Source organism: Mytilus galloprovincialis, chromosome 6 (assembly GCF_965363235.1).
Source record: "Mytilus galloprovincialis chromosome 6, xbMytGall1.hap1.1, whole genome shotgun sequence".
Classification (NCBI taxonomy): Eukaryota; Metazoa; Mollusca; class Bivalvia; order Mytilida; family Mytilidae; genus Mytilus; species Mytilus galloprovincialis.
In genome coordinates, this window is record NC_134843.1 from 98,109,802 (window position 1) to 98,125,972 (window position 16,171).

At 30.9% G+C, this 16,171-nt stretch overlaps 1 protein-coding gene across 9 annotated transcripts in view; it reads right to left on the bottom strand.

Moving 5' to 3' along the window:
* Positions 1–15,796, bottom strand: part of LOC143080883 (protein phosphatase 1 regulatory subunit 16A-like) — a 66,960-nt gene extending 51,164 nt beyond the window's left edge. For 8 of the 9 annotated variants that reach the window (XM_076257033.1, XM_076257030.1, XM_076257028.1 and 5 more), the window contains exon 1: positions 15,643–15,796. The gene's annotated coding sequence lies outside the window, so the exon portion shown is untranslated. Of the gene's footprint in view, positions 1–3,007; positions 3,151–15,642 lie in introns of those variants that run through there. The other variant, XM_076257024.1, reaches the window with a different exon arrangement.
* Positions 15,797–16,171: the final 375 nt, after the last annotated feature.

Here is a 16,171-nt window from a genome sequence, read left to right on the forward strand (position 1 = left end):
TCCAGTTAGAGAAGAATTTGCAATTCTCATCCCTTCCTGTGTATAGAATGATATACTAAACATAATGGTTTGGATCAGTGACACTTTCAGTAATTAGTCCCATATATAAACATGTGATTGTTAAAAAGATCAGGATTCACATGAATAAAAGTAAATGTGGGGTCAATTGGACAGCTACCTAATGACGAAGATATAGAAAAGATATCTTTACACAAATTATAACATAACAATTTTAATTTGATTTTATATGGAAAGTGAAAATACCAAATTTATACTGAATAAAGCAAATTTTCTATTGATCTTTTATAAACAAAGTAAACAAATTGATTTCAAAATTTGATTGAATAATCTCTAAAAAAACTTAGCAGTAGTCTGTACTACCGTATAGCAGTCAGGGTTCTCACTAAGGATTTTTGAAGGCGAGTCCAGGGACTCATCATTTTTGGCCATGGTGAGTCCAACATCAAGAAGAAGATATTTATCACAATTAAGGTGGTACCTAACACTACAGGGAGATAACTCTGTAAAATCAGCCAAACGTTTTAATAACGTTGTGTTGTAAAGGGAATATTAAGCTTCTCAATGATCAAAATTGGTGTTTGTCAATCTGCTATATAACCAGTGTATTTTTTCTGTCAAAGCGGTTGGTTCAAAATTTTAAAATTTTTTATATTTTTGTTAAAGTGTCAAAGTAAATGCTTTGACAAAATTTTATAAAAATTAAACGAGCCAAATTAATTTTAGTGAAAGTGTTGGGTACCACCTTAAATGTAATATTTTAGTCTCCATTGCCTAACAAAGCAATGAAATGACATTCAATTCAGATTACTTTTAAACTTTTTCTATAAAATGAGTATATTTGTGTTTAACTGTGTTCAGTTTATGCAAAATATTTCAATCTTGATGCATCTGTGGACTCGCCAATTTTGAAAATGGTGAGTCCAGACAGATTTTGATGAGTCCAGGACTCATGGACTTGCCTTAGCGAGAACCCTGTAGCAGGTTGATTTCGCTGGGTGTAAATTTTCACTTCTTTTCACGGATAGAACAAAATCACCAAAATAGATACCCCAAATTAAAAGTGTACATGCAAAAGTATTGATGAAAGTTTTGAAACCATCAAATATTTTGTATACCTTATTCAATGAAAATCATGAAATTTTACATCTGCACTATACGGTATCAGTCATTATATTCAACCTCTAATCAAAATGAATCGACTTAAATTAGCCATTGTTATCTATAACCATCAAGTTGAGCTATATAAAACTCAATATTGAAGACAAATTTACACACACATAATACAGGTAAAAAGTTCTGTTTTCTTATACTATAATTAGTTATAATTTGCTTTGTGTTTATTCATCACACTTCCTTTAACATTGTGGGAAAACTTACTTTCTTATTAGCATAGCTAAACAGATATATAATGATGCATATACATGTATAGCAATGTATTATAGGATTTAAATTATCTTTTCTATAGAGTGTTAAACAGGTGGTTCAATGTATCTCATACTGGTTAGAAACTAACAACCACCACCAATGATAAGGTAAAATTAAAATTGAGAATGGAAATGTAGAATGTGTCAAAGAGACAACAACCCAACCACAGAACAGACAACAATAGAAGGTAACCAAAAGGTCTTCAATGCAGCGAGAATACTTACTTTGATGCAGTTTTCAACTCAGTAAAATAGTTATCCCTAAAAGATATCTCATGACCTTGTATTAAAATCATGCAAGGTGAAGAATTGAAATTCAACAAGAATGTGTGAAGATGTGCTGGTATGTTGATTAACAAGCTGACAAAGACAGAAGAGTTATGTATAAGGGTAGATGTAGTACATACTAACAATATAATGATAAAGATAACCTTCAGAAGCATTGTCTTAAAATATAAACAGATCCATTGATTGGTGTTTAATGCCACTGTCAACACTATTGCGCTATTTGTGGCAGTAAGGTTTTTTTATATGGGGGTAGCCTAAGGAACAGGAGAGAACCACCATCATTCAGTAGGAAAACTGATAATCCTAGTCAATGAAGATTGGAGTCAAGTGCACCTGCTCTATATGGGATTCAAACTCACAACCTCAGTGAAGACTGGATAGTGATACAGTTAAACCACTGGGCCACCAAGGCCTTCATAATAAGCAATGTCATACAACCCAATGACAAAGATAACCATCAGATATCTAGGGGCAGCATATAGCATTCAATTATAAACAGAAATCCATTGAAAATAAGTGACCTTCACAAATCTAGGGGCAGCATACAGTATTCAATAATTAACAAGTGTGATATATCAATCTAATTCCCTTGGTCATGTTGTAATCAATGGAAATATTTGAGCTCTGTTGTAGGTTTTAATGAAATGTTGTGAGACGACTTGTCATTAAAAGTTGATAGCTAGCACCAGGTGTATTTGTTACAAATGCAATCTAGAAACTTTTTCTTGATCCTCTAACATGTATATTTAAATTGTTGATGAACAATTGAATCTACTTTCATGAATAGCCAAAAAAAAACCTGCTTCATGAACATGTATATTCAACTAAAATTAAAGAGATTTATAAGGGTAATTTGTTGTATGGTTTATTGCAAATGTTAACATCATAACACATCTTCCTATTTTTTATATTACATATTAGGGCGCTCCATATCAGGAAAGTTGCCTCCCAAAACATCAATATAATAATAATAATATATAATTTATATTACATAATGTATGTGCATCATTCATTTAAACTAAAAAGATTAACATTTTCAGTTTTAGTAAAATTACACTTCTATTATTTATAACCGCACTATGTTTTCTCTCTCACATAACAGTAAGAACGTTATTTAGCTGTCAAAACGTGTAACTATTCCCAATCCATGTACATCCATCAAACCTGAGGTTAAATATAGTCAATATTAAAAAGTTAGTTTTTTCTACCTCATTAATTTCAAATACTGTATTATCTAATCCAATCAAAAATAAAAGTATAATATTAAAACTTACCTTCAAATAATAAATTATTCATGACCATAAATCATCCCTTATATTATTGTACTTAATCCATGTTCATGACAAACTTTTCTATACTATCCCATTGACATGCTGATACATAAATCTAGGTCAATATCAGTATGAATTAATCAACAAGAATGTAAATTATTTCTCCATCATACTACTTTGCATTTACTTTCAATTGTCAATTTCCTTACAGTATTATGGTATGTACTTCAAGGCCAAGAAAGTTTATTGTGAGTAATGGCCGTCATGGTTCACTACGGTCATGTATTAGTTCAATGAAATCTTATTTAATGCAGTTTAATTAAACTATGTACTAATTATACATACATTTGTTTTTCTTACAAGAATAAGAGAATAAGAATATTTATTATTCCAATCAAGGGCCCTTGATGGGCAGCATAACATGTATACAGAAAACAATACATCATGATTTGTATTAGAGATATCATTTATTTAATTAAACAACAAATATAATTAGAGGCTGTACCAAGCATGACTCACTCGCACAAACTTATGTCAAATGTCTACTACATTAACTCATTTTGGTAGCGGGGTAGAGAGGGGGTCAGTCAATGTCATCAAGAGCCAACTTATCTAACAAGGAAAATCTATTAGACACTAAAATAATAAGTTAGATAAATATATCTATATATATTTATAAAAGTATGGTTTGATTGTTGGTGTTTTAACGCCACTTTTGGTCTATTTCATGTTGGCTAGTTTTTATTGGTGGAACAAGCCAGAGTGCAAGGAGAAAACCATGGACCTTCGATAGGAAAACTAACACTCCTAGTCAATTAAGATTGGAGTCAAGTGCACCCACACATGTGGGTTCGAACTTACAACCTGAATGTGGACTGGGTAGTGATTACAGTAGTAGAACACAGGTCACAGGCCCCCAATAAAAGTATGATTAATTTAAATAATATATAAGTATGTACATGTATATACATGAAATGTCATTGCTTTTGAAAATCAGTCAGAATTTAAAATTACTTCAGACTCCTTTCTCAGTGTCCTTATTCAAACTTTTATTTAACATTCAAGAATTGTTAAGTCTTGTCTGTTTCTCAATTCTAGTTCATTTACATGTTTCAGAGTTATTAAGTATGTCATCCACTGAACAAGTACACATTTTTGCTTAGGAGCCAGCTAAAGACTGGCTCAATGTGCTGGATTATTGATGTGTTGACCTTGAGTTGTTTTTTACTCTTTGGTCCGGTTGTTGTCTCTTTGACTTTTTTCTCATTTCCATTCTCAATTCATAGTAATTGGCCACTATGAACTGTATAGGCCAGGTAATATAAATATAAATAATACTCCACAAATTTTTAAAAATATCTGTAAGAAGATGTGCCAAATCAATTGTTATCTCAGTTTCTATAATTGTTTTTCTTTCTGTTGACACCTTTATAGATCAATATAATCATAAAATCATGTGCCAATACACTGGCGTAAGCAAGCACCTGCATGGTTTTTTATGCCATATTCTTCTCGTAAAAAATAATAAAACAAGATTAAAATCTGTTGTCTTACGTAACTGTAAGAAATATCATATAACTATACAAACTTAAATTGAAAACAATCATTTTATTGCTCAAAAAAAGCAGAAAAAGCACATTTTTGATAAATATAAAGTTTAAAGTTTTATTTCAGTACATTTTATCTCTGTATGTAGATCTTTAATTGAAGAAAATTTTCTTTTTCATCAAAGTTTCAGGTGTTTTGACCTGATGCACCAAAACTACCAATTTTTATATAAACTCTTTTGAAAAAGCAGAAAAGGCACATTTTTGATAAATATAATGTTTTAAGTTTTATTTCAGTGCATTTTCTCTCTGCGTGTAGATCTTAAATTAAAGATAATTTTCTTCTTCATCAAAGTTTCAGGTGTTTAAAAAACTTTTGACCTGATGCACCGAACACCGATTTTTATATAATCACTCTCATCTTAAATTATTTCCCTTGAGGTATATACATGATGAGGATGAGAGAGTTAATACTTACTACTGGCAAAGGTTTATCATTACTTATGATAAGTAATGTTACTTTTAATGTGGTATTTAGCCAAAACATGATCAATAAACGATAATTAACATCAAAAACATTAATTACATCTGAATAAAACTACACCCTACCGACAGGATTGAAAATCACAACTTCTACAGAGAAACTGTTCCTGCCAGTCATAAGGTGCTTTTCACCTCCATGTTTGTTATACTTGATATAATAAGAAATAAATTGCTTGGGCCAGTGCAGCTAGTGTTTTCAAACCTTTCATGTACTTATAATCCCTGTCATTTTGTTTCATCAAGGATGTACATTTTAGAATTAAAGTTTTGTGAGTATAAAATAGTTATTTCCCTTTATATTCCATGCATGTATATTACACTTGACAAAAAAAACATTAATACCCCAGCTTTACGGCATGACTCACTAGGTACAGCAGAAAAAAATCGAAACTATACTGCAAACAGCATTTCCGTTCTCAATTTTACATTATAAACAATCTAAGATAGGGTAGATCACATAATTATTACTTTCATCATATATTGAATTCAAAGATTCAGTCCAAAAAGCTGTGTTGATACAAAAAGAATCAGACAATAATTTTTCATTACAAATACTGCCAGTCTACCACAACACTAAAATAAACAACAAATTTATGTTGATGTCCACATACAGTATTCAATATTAGACAGGTGTCTATACCATATGTAAATATCTTATACTTAATGCCCCAAGTCTAAAAAGCTGTGAATAAATCTAATAGAGACCATGGATGGTCTGTCATAAAGTCAAGACAACCATTTCAATGTCTATGCCCATCCTCTATAGGTAGACACCATTAGGATCAATTCAATTACCCTTTATTATCATCTAAACCCTTATATGCATCTTAGTCTAAAAACAGTTGAAGAGAGAAGCCATTTCTCTTCGAGGGAAGCTCTTCTGTGATAGTCTAGTTTGGCATATTTATACACCTTTATTGCTAAGATTTCAAACTCCTGTGAATAAATCTAACAGAGACCATGGTCATGAACAGACTGACATCAAGTCAAGACAACCATTACAATGTCTATCCCATCCTCTGTAGGCAACTACTAAACACCATTACGATCAATTCAACTACCATTTACCTTAATCTAAACTGACACAATCCCACATGCATCATTGTATGAGGTCTAGAGTATGCTCACAAATTACTTTGGCTCAATTATATCTTATTTATTACCCAGAAGACCTCATTACTGACCACTAGTCAGAACAGTGATTTTATAAATCAAGATTATCATTTGGTAAAATCAAGATTGACAAGATAATGATCACACTGGTGCTTCTAATGCTTATTTATATGTATAAGAATAAGAATATTTATTATTCCAATCAAGGACCCTTGATGGGCAGCATAACATCTACACATATAACAATACATCATGATTTGTATACTAATGTTACTCTAACATATGTCTATTGTAGGTAAAAGTGCTTATCAAAATATGTTACTCTGACATATGTCTATTGTAGGTAAAAGTGCTTATCAAAATATGTTACTCTGACATATGTCTATTGTAGGTAAAAGTTCTTATCAAAATATGTTACTCTGACATACGTCTATTGTAGGTAAAAGTGCTTATCAAAATATGTTACTCTGACATATGTCTATTGTAGGTAAAAGTGTTTATCAAAATATGTTACTCTGACATATGTCTATTGTAGGTAAAAGTTCTTATCAAAATATGTTACTCTGACATATGTCTATTGTAGGTAAAAGTGCTTATAAAAATATGTTACTCTGACATAAGAAACAGAAGGTTAAAGTATGGATAGTAAAAAGAAAATATGGGATATACATCAGACAATCAGCAACCCAACTACAAAAATAATCAAAATGTCTAAACTCTATAGACTCAAAAAGGTGACCAGCACACAATCTTCAAAAATAGACATAGCACTGTGAAAAGCTGTAAATCTTCGAAAGTCTAAAAAAAACAAAAAAAAAACAGCATTACTTGCACAGATTGTCAAGAGCTCCTTACATGTTCTGCCTTCTCCCAGGAGAATGTGAATATGGATTATGGAGTAATATTAATCCACTAGCTACCATATGTTGAGTAAAATCTTATACAAAAAAATCCTCATACTATGATGATACATGTATTTTGTAATGGGCAACATGTTTTCTAACCATAAATTAATGTTTACAAAATCTCCAAAGAAAACTGACAATTTTTTTCATAAAATGATAAAGTATCAAACTTAAAAAATCAGACAGTTTGTCTTTATTTCATTTTTTTGCAAGACTCTTGTACAAACTTATTACATAATATTTCTTCATAAGATTGTGGAATAGTAAATTGATTATTCAAATTCTAACAATCTTACTATCTAGTATGTAAATAAGTTTTTTGTAACTAATATTTATGTCATGTGCAATGTCGATTGTATGATATATGTTAAACATTGGTGGTAAAACCTCCCTTACATGTGTTATTTATAACGTATTTCAGAATTTGCACTTCTTTAGCTCTATCCACAAAAAATCTTACAATAAAATTTGAAACAGAAAGTATACTAAATTGTACATGATTTATAAGTGATTTTACCATAAGAATGCTTTGTATCACGCAGACAAGCTAATTTTAATGATCTTATAAATCTCACAAACTCAGAACAGCTAATAATAATTGCATGTTTATGAGTAATGCAGTACATTAGTTTGAACATTTAATACTACCAGTTAAATATCAGCATTTCTTAATCCTCCTACACGCAACAGAACTATTTAATTTTTAACTTCCGTAATTGTACTTTAATATTTTAATGACATGAAAAGCATAGTTAAATTTGTTACATTACATTAAACAATATACAAATGTAGGTAGAACTGTCTCCGACAGGTAAATTTCATCAATTACATTTATACAACCATAAAATTTAGCACCTAACAACTTAAAATTGATCTTGGGGAAAGGACACACCTTAACTTTTGTAGCAAACTGATACATAACCCACTGGAGGCAATTAAACACTTTGTAAATTGGCACAGATACGAAAAATCTTTTTTAAAGTTTCAACTAAAGGATCTTATGGGTTCAAAAGTTTTATTTTTTATTTATTATTTTTTGTCTGTTAAGAAATACAGGTAATTCACTGTAAAATCACTTTTTATAAAATTTTATAACAGTAAATTGTTTTAGTACATGTATGTTATTCAAACTAGATTGAACATGTTGTCTTACTAAGCATACCTAAGACTCAAGTATCAGAAAACAGGAAGAAGGTTTACAACAGATTCGATTCTATATACTTAAAAATCCTGATTTAGTTCATTCAACATATTCAAAAATTCCTATTGTGAGGTGACTGACAGATTCAAAAAGTGCCCACACTTTCCAACTATCATGAAACAGTAACCAAGCAAACCACTTTTTAAAGAAGACCCCAGACAATCCTATAATTAATTATATACCCAACAAGATTGATTGATTTATTTTTGGTTTTTTAATGGCACTTTTTGGCTATTTTCGTGGCGGCTAGTTTTTATTGGTGGAGGTCTTGAAGAAAACCACGACTTTAAATAGGAAAACTAACAATCCTATTTAAATAAGATTGGAGTCGAGTGCACCAGCACGAGCGAGGTTCAAACTCACAACCTCAGTGTTGACTGGATGTGTCTACAGTAGTAGAACTACTTAAACCAATTGGCCACCAAGGCCCAATACTCATCAATGAAAACAAAAGCCAATAAAACAAATGCTACATGCAATTTTTTGGCTGAATTTAAATCAGAAATCTGAAATGATATGACTATATACATGTAATTTCTAATAAAAATAAAAATATGAATTGTTAAATTCATATTTTTATTTTTACTGACCATTAGTTTTCAAGGTTAACATTATCTACACTTGTCCATGTATATTTTATCACCTTTGAATTTTGACAGGCTGTTATGTCTCAAGGTGTTTAAAAAATTGACCTGATAATTTTATAAACTGACTAGGTCAAAATATCATTGGTTCTTAAGTAAATACATATGGTTCATGTAGGTGTACCATTCATGTAGGTGTACCATTCATGTAGGTGTCACTATATCACAATCTTTAAAACGTCAGCTGGAAGTGATCTAGAAATTTTTTAAGAATGCAGGAAAAGTTACTTAAAAATTCCTAAAAAGAACCTGTTCTAAATAATTGAAAGCTATCATTTTGCTTTAATAATGCATAATAGCATGGTGTAAATATGATATACCTGTCAGACTTTCCCAGTTATATGCATATATAAGAAATATCATTTTCAAATGTTAATATAAAAAAGAAGATGTTGTATGATTGCCAATGAGACAACTATCCACAAAAGACCAAAATGACACAGACATTAACAACTATAGGTCACCGTATGGCCTTCAACAATGAGCAAAGCCCATATCTCATAGTGAGCTGTAAAAGGCCCCGATAAGACAATGTAAAACAATTCAAACGAGAAAATTTATGTAAAAATGAACGAAAAACAAATATGTAACACATAAACAAACGACAACCACATAAAACAATTAATACATCATGATTTGTAACAGAAAAACATTTTTATAAACTAAACAAGAGCTGTCAAAATGACAGTAAACCGGATTCTTTAACATTTATTTGTGTTCTGGCATTTATCAATATTACAAGGACCAAAACTCCTAATAGGTAAAATTTATGATTATCAATATCAAACTTGACTTCCATGTTGTCAACAATAACAACATATAAACTAGATAGAAAATGACCTTCTAGCAGGACAAACTGTGTGCCCTTAATGCATAAAGTAAGAAAAAATTACTAAGTCCACCTACCTAGGATTTTGAAAATATCTAAAACATAGAATGCTTCTAAAGTTAATGAATCCCATTTCTGTTGTATAATCTGCCAATAATACTCAGGTAACACAATTTTTCAATCTTTCAAGAACCGAAAGGTTTGGTTGAACGGTTCATGAGCAAATGCACGGACACGACATTTTTAAAACTTTCAAGAACCGTAACTCCTGAATGGTAAAAGTCAAAATCGTCATTATTGAACTTGACCTCCATTTTTTGGTCAGTAACAACATATTAAAATTTTAAAAGGTTTGGTTGAACGGTTCATGAGTAAATGCATGGACACAACATTTTTTAAACTTTCAAGAACCGTAACTCCTGAACGGTAAAAGTCAAAATCGTCATTATTGAACTTGACCTCCATTTTGTTGTCAGTAACAACATATTAAAATTTTAAAAGGTTTGGTTGACTGGTTCATGAGTAAATGCACGGACACAACATTTTTTAAACTTTCAAGAACCGTAACTCCTGAACGGTAAAAGTAAAAATCGTCATTATTGAACTTGAACTCCGTTATGTTGTCAGTAACAACATATTAAAATTTTAAAAGGTTCGGTTGAACGGTTCATGAGTAAATGCACTGACACAACAATTTTTAAACTTTCAAGAACAGTAACTCCTGAACGGTAAAAGTCAAAATCGTCATTATTGAACTTGACCTCCATTTTGTTGTCAGTAACAACATATTAAAATTTTAAAAGGTTTGGTTGAACGCTTCATGAGTAAATGCACGTACAACATTTGGTTGCTGCCCGCCCGGCCACCCGCCGTACATCCCCAAATCAATAACCGACATTTTTGACACAAAAATCCGGTTAAATATGTATGTTATACATTAAAGAAATGAAAAGTTCGAACTAGGATTTTTTATAGCACTGTAGTAAGCGCATGGTATTACATGCATGTAGGTTGATTCCCCTTTGATTTCTTATTTGCGACTGGATGTTTAATGCAGTAACCGTTTGTCGTTTATATAACATACATGTAGAATGATCAGTATTTATCATTTATCTATAATCGTTTGTATTTTACATAACATACATGTAGAATAATGTTTTTATCATTTATCTATAATTATCTCACCTGTCCAAACTTAGACAGGTAAGAATGTCTGAAGTAGTTGACCTCATGAACAGACGAGGTCAAATTTGTCATTATAATATAAATACATGTTCATGCCACCTGTCATGTCCTAATCCCTAAATTACCTCTGCATAGGTAATTTTTACGAAATCTTTGACAAGAAAAGACCTTGGACCTATCTGCTGTTTTCCAAGACTTTGGTCCATCTCAACTATTTATTTAATGAAAATTCACATAAAAATTTGATAAAATTGGCAATAACCTTTTATATTTAGGCCACACCAATTTAATTCCTTGTTCGACAGACCCGCCCGCACCTATTTTTTTCAAAGCAGAATTTTTTTATTTTTTTTATATTCCCGCTTCCCGCATCCGGAAATGTAATCGCGTCCATTTCCCGCACCGTTTTTTTTGTAAATATTATAAACAGATATTTGCACTTGTTTTTATAATCACAATCTAACCTGTATTTATAACGATTTTAAACATATAAGCACCCAAGTACACTGTGTCAATGTCTGTGATAATATTTGATTCAGCATGAAACTCATTTATCCCAAATGGGAGTGCTCCGATATAAACAGAAAACAGAAGAAAATACCTGTACAGAACAAAACCTTGGTTTCCTTTCCCCTTACTTAGATTCCCTATCAAAATATGTTCGTTGTTAGTAATAAACTTCAAAGAACTTCGGAAAGAAATGCCTTCAACTACAATATCATTTTATGCTGGCGATACAAAACTATCCATACCCCCTGCATGTTTATGCACCTGTCCTGATTGATTCAGGGTCCTGTCGTTCAGCAGTTAGATATCGTTCGTTGATGTTCATAAATATTATTTGGTATTTTCCCGTTTGTATATATATAAATTAGATCGTTGGTTTTCCTGTTTGAATTGTGTACATTATAATTTTGGGGTCCCTTATAGCTTGCTGTTTGGTCTGGGTCAAAGCCCTGCCGTACGTACTATGACCTGTATTTGCTATTATCCCTCAGACAGTGCACATAAGGGGTCATTTTATGTTGTAAAAAAGAAAAAAGAAATACCAAGGATTTGCATAGTGTTACTATACAAATCCTTCGAAGAACTTAAAAAAAATTTACTTGAAAAGAGGAGAAATACATCATATTTTAAACAACATTACTATTCTTAAAGAGGGGTCCACTTATTTTGAATAATATTAAAGTAAATGTGTTAACATGGCCTAAAGTCCAGGAATATTACAAAATTCTTGGGCATGTTTTGACCATTTAATACCAGATAGATATATAGTTCTTTGGGAAAATATGAGCTCTTTTGTACTAAAATGTTTTGCTTACAAAAAAATATATTGTAACTTATATTGACCCCTCATAAAAAGGATATTTATAAAATCGAGGGGTTGTTCCCAACCTGATTATGACTTGTATGGAGAATTGTCTCATTAATTGGCACACATATATACATATACCAAAACTAATTATTCAATTGTTTATTGGTGAACAGGGAAAAATACTTCATAAATTAAAGAAATGTCAAAGTACAAGTGATAAATCAAGTTTTAATATTGCCAAACCTACTATTTTATGTTTACAAAAAAAAAATATAATCGCTCGCCTTTACTTTTCAAGCTTCACCCCAAAAATTTGCAAAATAAATATTATTTTATTAAAATTTTCAAATCGCTCGCTCGCCCCAATTTTTGGAGTCCAAAAATCCGTAAAACAAGAAATTAAATTGGTGTGGCCTTACCTACCAAAAACATAAATTTTAATTTAATAAAAAAAAAGTTTTTCAACAAAGTTTTGCTCAATATAGCTGGAACCCCCCCCCCTTTACTCTGGGTTGAGAACCCCCCCTCCCCCCTTTTTAAAATGGCTGGATTCGCCCCTGTAAATCATATTGATTTTGATTTAAGATAGGTAATGATGATATCAAATGTGAAATCTATTGATACCAAGTCTCATTAAAAGTTGTAATTACAGTAATAAATATGTGTGAGTTCTAGCTGATGCTATGCATATTACATGCCGCCCATACATAATCAAATACAACTTAAAACTGTATATCTGACTATGATGGCTTAATCTGCATTACCTTTTTCACTTTTCCCAAATATACAAAATTTGATACATGCACAAGATTTATTCATGTTAAATTTTCACATTCCATGGGAGATAACTCTATTTTTCATCAAAAATTTATTCCTGGGAAAATCATTTGGCTTTCAAAATTAGTAATAATTCAATATTTTGCAACAATCTTCATAATTCCTTTCACTTAAATGTCGAACTTTTATTTTTTTATTGGACAATAAATTACACATACATGCAAATTTAGTAATACCTATATTTCAGTGGTTATATGCAATATTTATTTCCCATTTTTATTACTTCATTATTTTTAATTTATTTCAAGTAGTTTCAAAAGTTTGATTTTCAATTCAAACCTCTTTTATGTTTTTTATATGCAGTTACTTGCAATATAATTCTGCATTTAAGCATTTAAATGCAAAGTATTACTGTATTAGTCAATATTCTCAATAGATATTTTGAGTGTGTAAAATAAGCTATTTTTCAAAGTGAGTATTTATTGACCAAAGTTCCATGTAAAATGTTCAGGATTCAGAATTTATTGGACATGCATGATGGTGGTCTACAACCTGACAGACTCTGTGCTTAAATGTTCTTCTTAAATTTAACACAATTTGATCAAGCAATATAGCATCATTTAAATGTTGCTGGGCAGTGTTCCAGCTAGGATTTGAAAATAGAGGGGCGCGTTTTTAAAAAGGGCACTTCAGCACGTTCTCACTGAAAAAAATCAATGCTGGGTATACTAAGTTCAAAGTTTAATCAATTATAATACATGTATAAATCAATGACTTGATTAATATAAAATTATAAAATATAAAATCTCATTTGTTACACCTCAAAAAATGTGGTTTAAAAGTATTGCACATTTATTAGACAAGACATATAAGAAGTGGTATGAGTGCCAAAGTTAGTTTACGTGACACCACATTTTTTGGGGTGTAACAAATGAGCCTTGAAATTTTATAATTTTGTATTAATCAGACATTGTAACATTACAAATCAAAAGCACAAGTCAGAACAAGAGACTGCACCTACCACAAACTACTCAAAAGAAAAAAATCCTACAGCCTTTGACAGAATTAAGCAAATCACCTACAGGTACCATACAGTATCATACAGTTATACTGTAGCTGTACAAAAGCTATATAGTTAAGGACAACATCAAAAGTTCAATGTAGGATAACCCACACACACCCTCCCTCTTAATTTGGGAAAAAATGATTGACCAATATGCATATATGTACATGTAAAATCGATTTTGGATATTTGGATAATCAAAACTTGCAGTAACTTTTTTTTTATTTTTTCTAAAGCGAAAAAGATTTCAATTGTACCGGGAATCCAGAAACAAAGAAATATATAAGAGCGTCCTGTATCCAGGTAACAAATTAACCAATCAAAATAAGGAATACTGGGAACAATTTCTTCCGAGTAAATGTAAACAGTGATTCACGTGGTAATTATCCATTTTTATAAAATCAAAAATTACACAGGTGTTTCACTCGGGTTGTTTTAAATATCTTATGCTGTGATTTTTAGCATACATTTGTAGTCCAATGTGACACAAGTGATATCATTTTGTCATTACAATGTACATAGTATCCTTATTTATCTGGTCATTTTCAAATACTCAACCATCTGATCCAAACCTCACTATCAGTCTATTAATCTTACAATGTCAAATTTTTAGGGTACACAATGTAATACATGTGTACAAAGAACAATAAATGGCATTTTTGCATGTTGCTCCATCATAAGTAAGTTTTTTTAGTAGACTGTTGGTTTTTTTTTTCTTTGGTCAATGTATATAATGTCTGTTTTTCTTTGGACTTAAATTTTTATTGTTTATCAGATTATTTAAACTTTTTGATTGTCAACTTCCCATTCTTAGTTCAAACCAAATTAATCAGTACCTGGAAAAGTTCACTTAAAGATGCTACCCAAATTAAGTTGTTGTGAATTCAAAAGTGCTTACAGAGCTGTTTTAAAATACATACATGTACATCTTTTGACAAAATCACTACAAATGTGTAAAAGAGTTGATTCCATACTTGAGGGATTATTTTTCCACTTTTGGAATTCTGTTTCAAATCCTCAAAATGAATCACAAGATTCCTTTATATTCTTGTTTTTTTGTTTTCATGCCAAATGAAAAATTGTTTGTTTTAAATAATGTAAACATTATGTTGTCCAGAAGTTTACTGGATTGACTGACACTCTTATGTATCTGCTATTCGTTTCTCTTGACAGAAGCAGTCTTCTGCAGGATTAAGATATCATTATCCAGTAACAATTCAGAAATGTGCAGCAAATTGTGCACTCTTTGCATAACAATTATGTGTTAATTGGAAAGTGAAACAGTATCAATCAAATCCCATTGAAATTCAAACTGGCTTATGTTTTGATTTATATATTGTTCATAAACCTTACTGGTTAATTTGATCCATCAGCTTCTATAGGTGTAACTTCTGACTCAAGCGAGTGGGCGATTTACTTATAACAAATATTTTTGTATAATAGGACGCCATTTTTAGAGTTTTTGTTTACATGTATTTTTTTCAGGTTTAGTTCGTGCAAAATCATATGAACCTACCACTTGTTTAATTTTCTGGAATTTGGGAACTACTACAAAATAACTCTGTGAATGAGGCTTCTTTTCCGGTTTAATCCATTATGTCGGTACGACAGGTGTCGCAACTTTACCTGGTTCCGTTTTGGCAAGTTAAGACAGAACACGTGACTCAGGTGTCATTTCAGGTAAATATTTGTTTACCTGTAATAATGTTCCTCCTATATACGGAGAACCCATTACACTGGAAATGCTATACAAGAACAAAGTTTTCCCGTTTGAATGGTTTTTTTTACAAGACAATACAATATTTCTTATTGTCAATCAAGGACGCCCTTAAAGAGCAGTAAAATTACAAACAATTTATTACAATGATTATTATTAATTCTTAATGATATACAAATGACAAAATATAGAATAAAGAAAATAAACACATTTAAGCAAAATTAAAACCGCAGATATATGCATATATTCAACATGTAAAAATGTTATTCAACTACCATTAGTGCCATAAAATTTAAATTTGGTCTATGAATGATTCATTGGGTCAGCA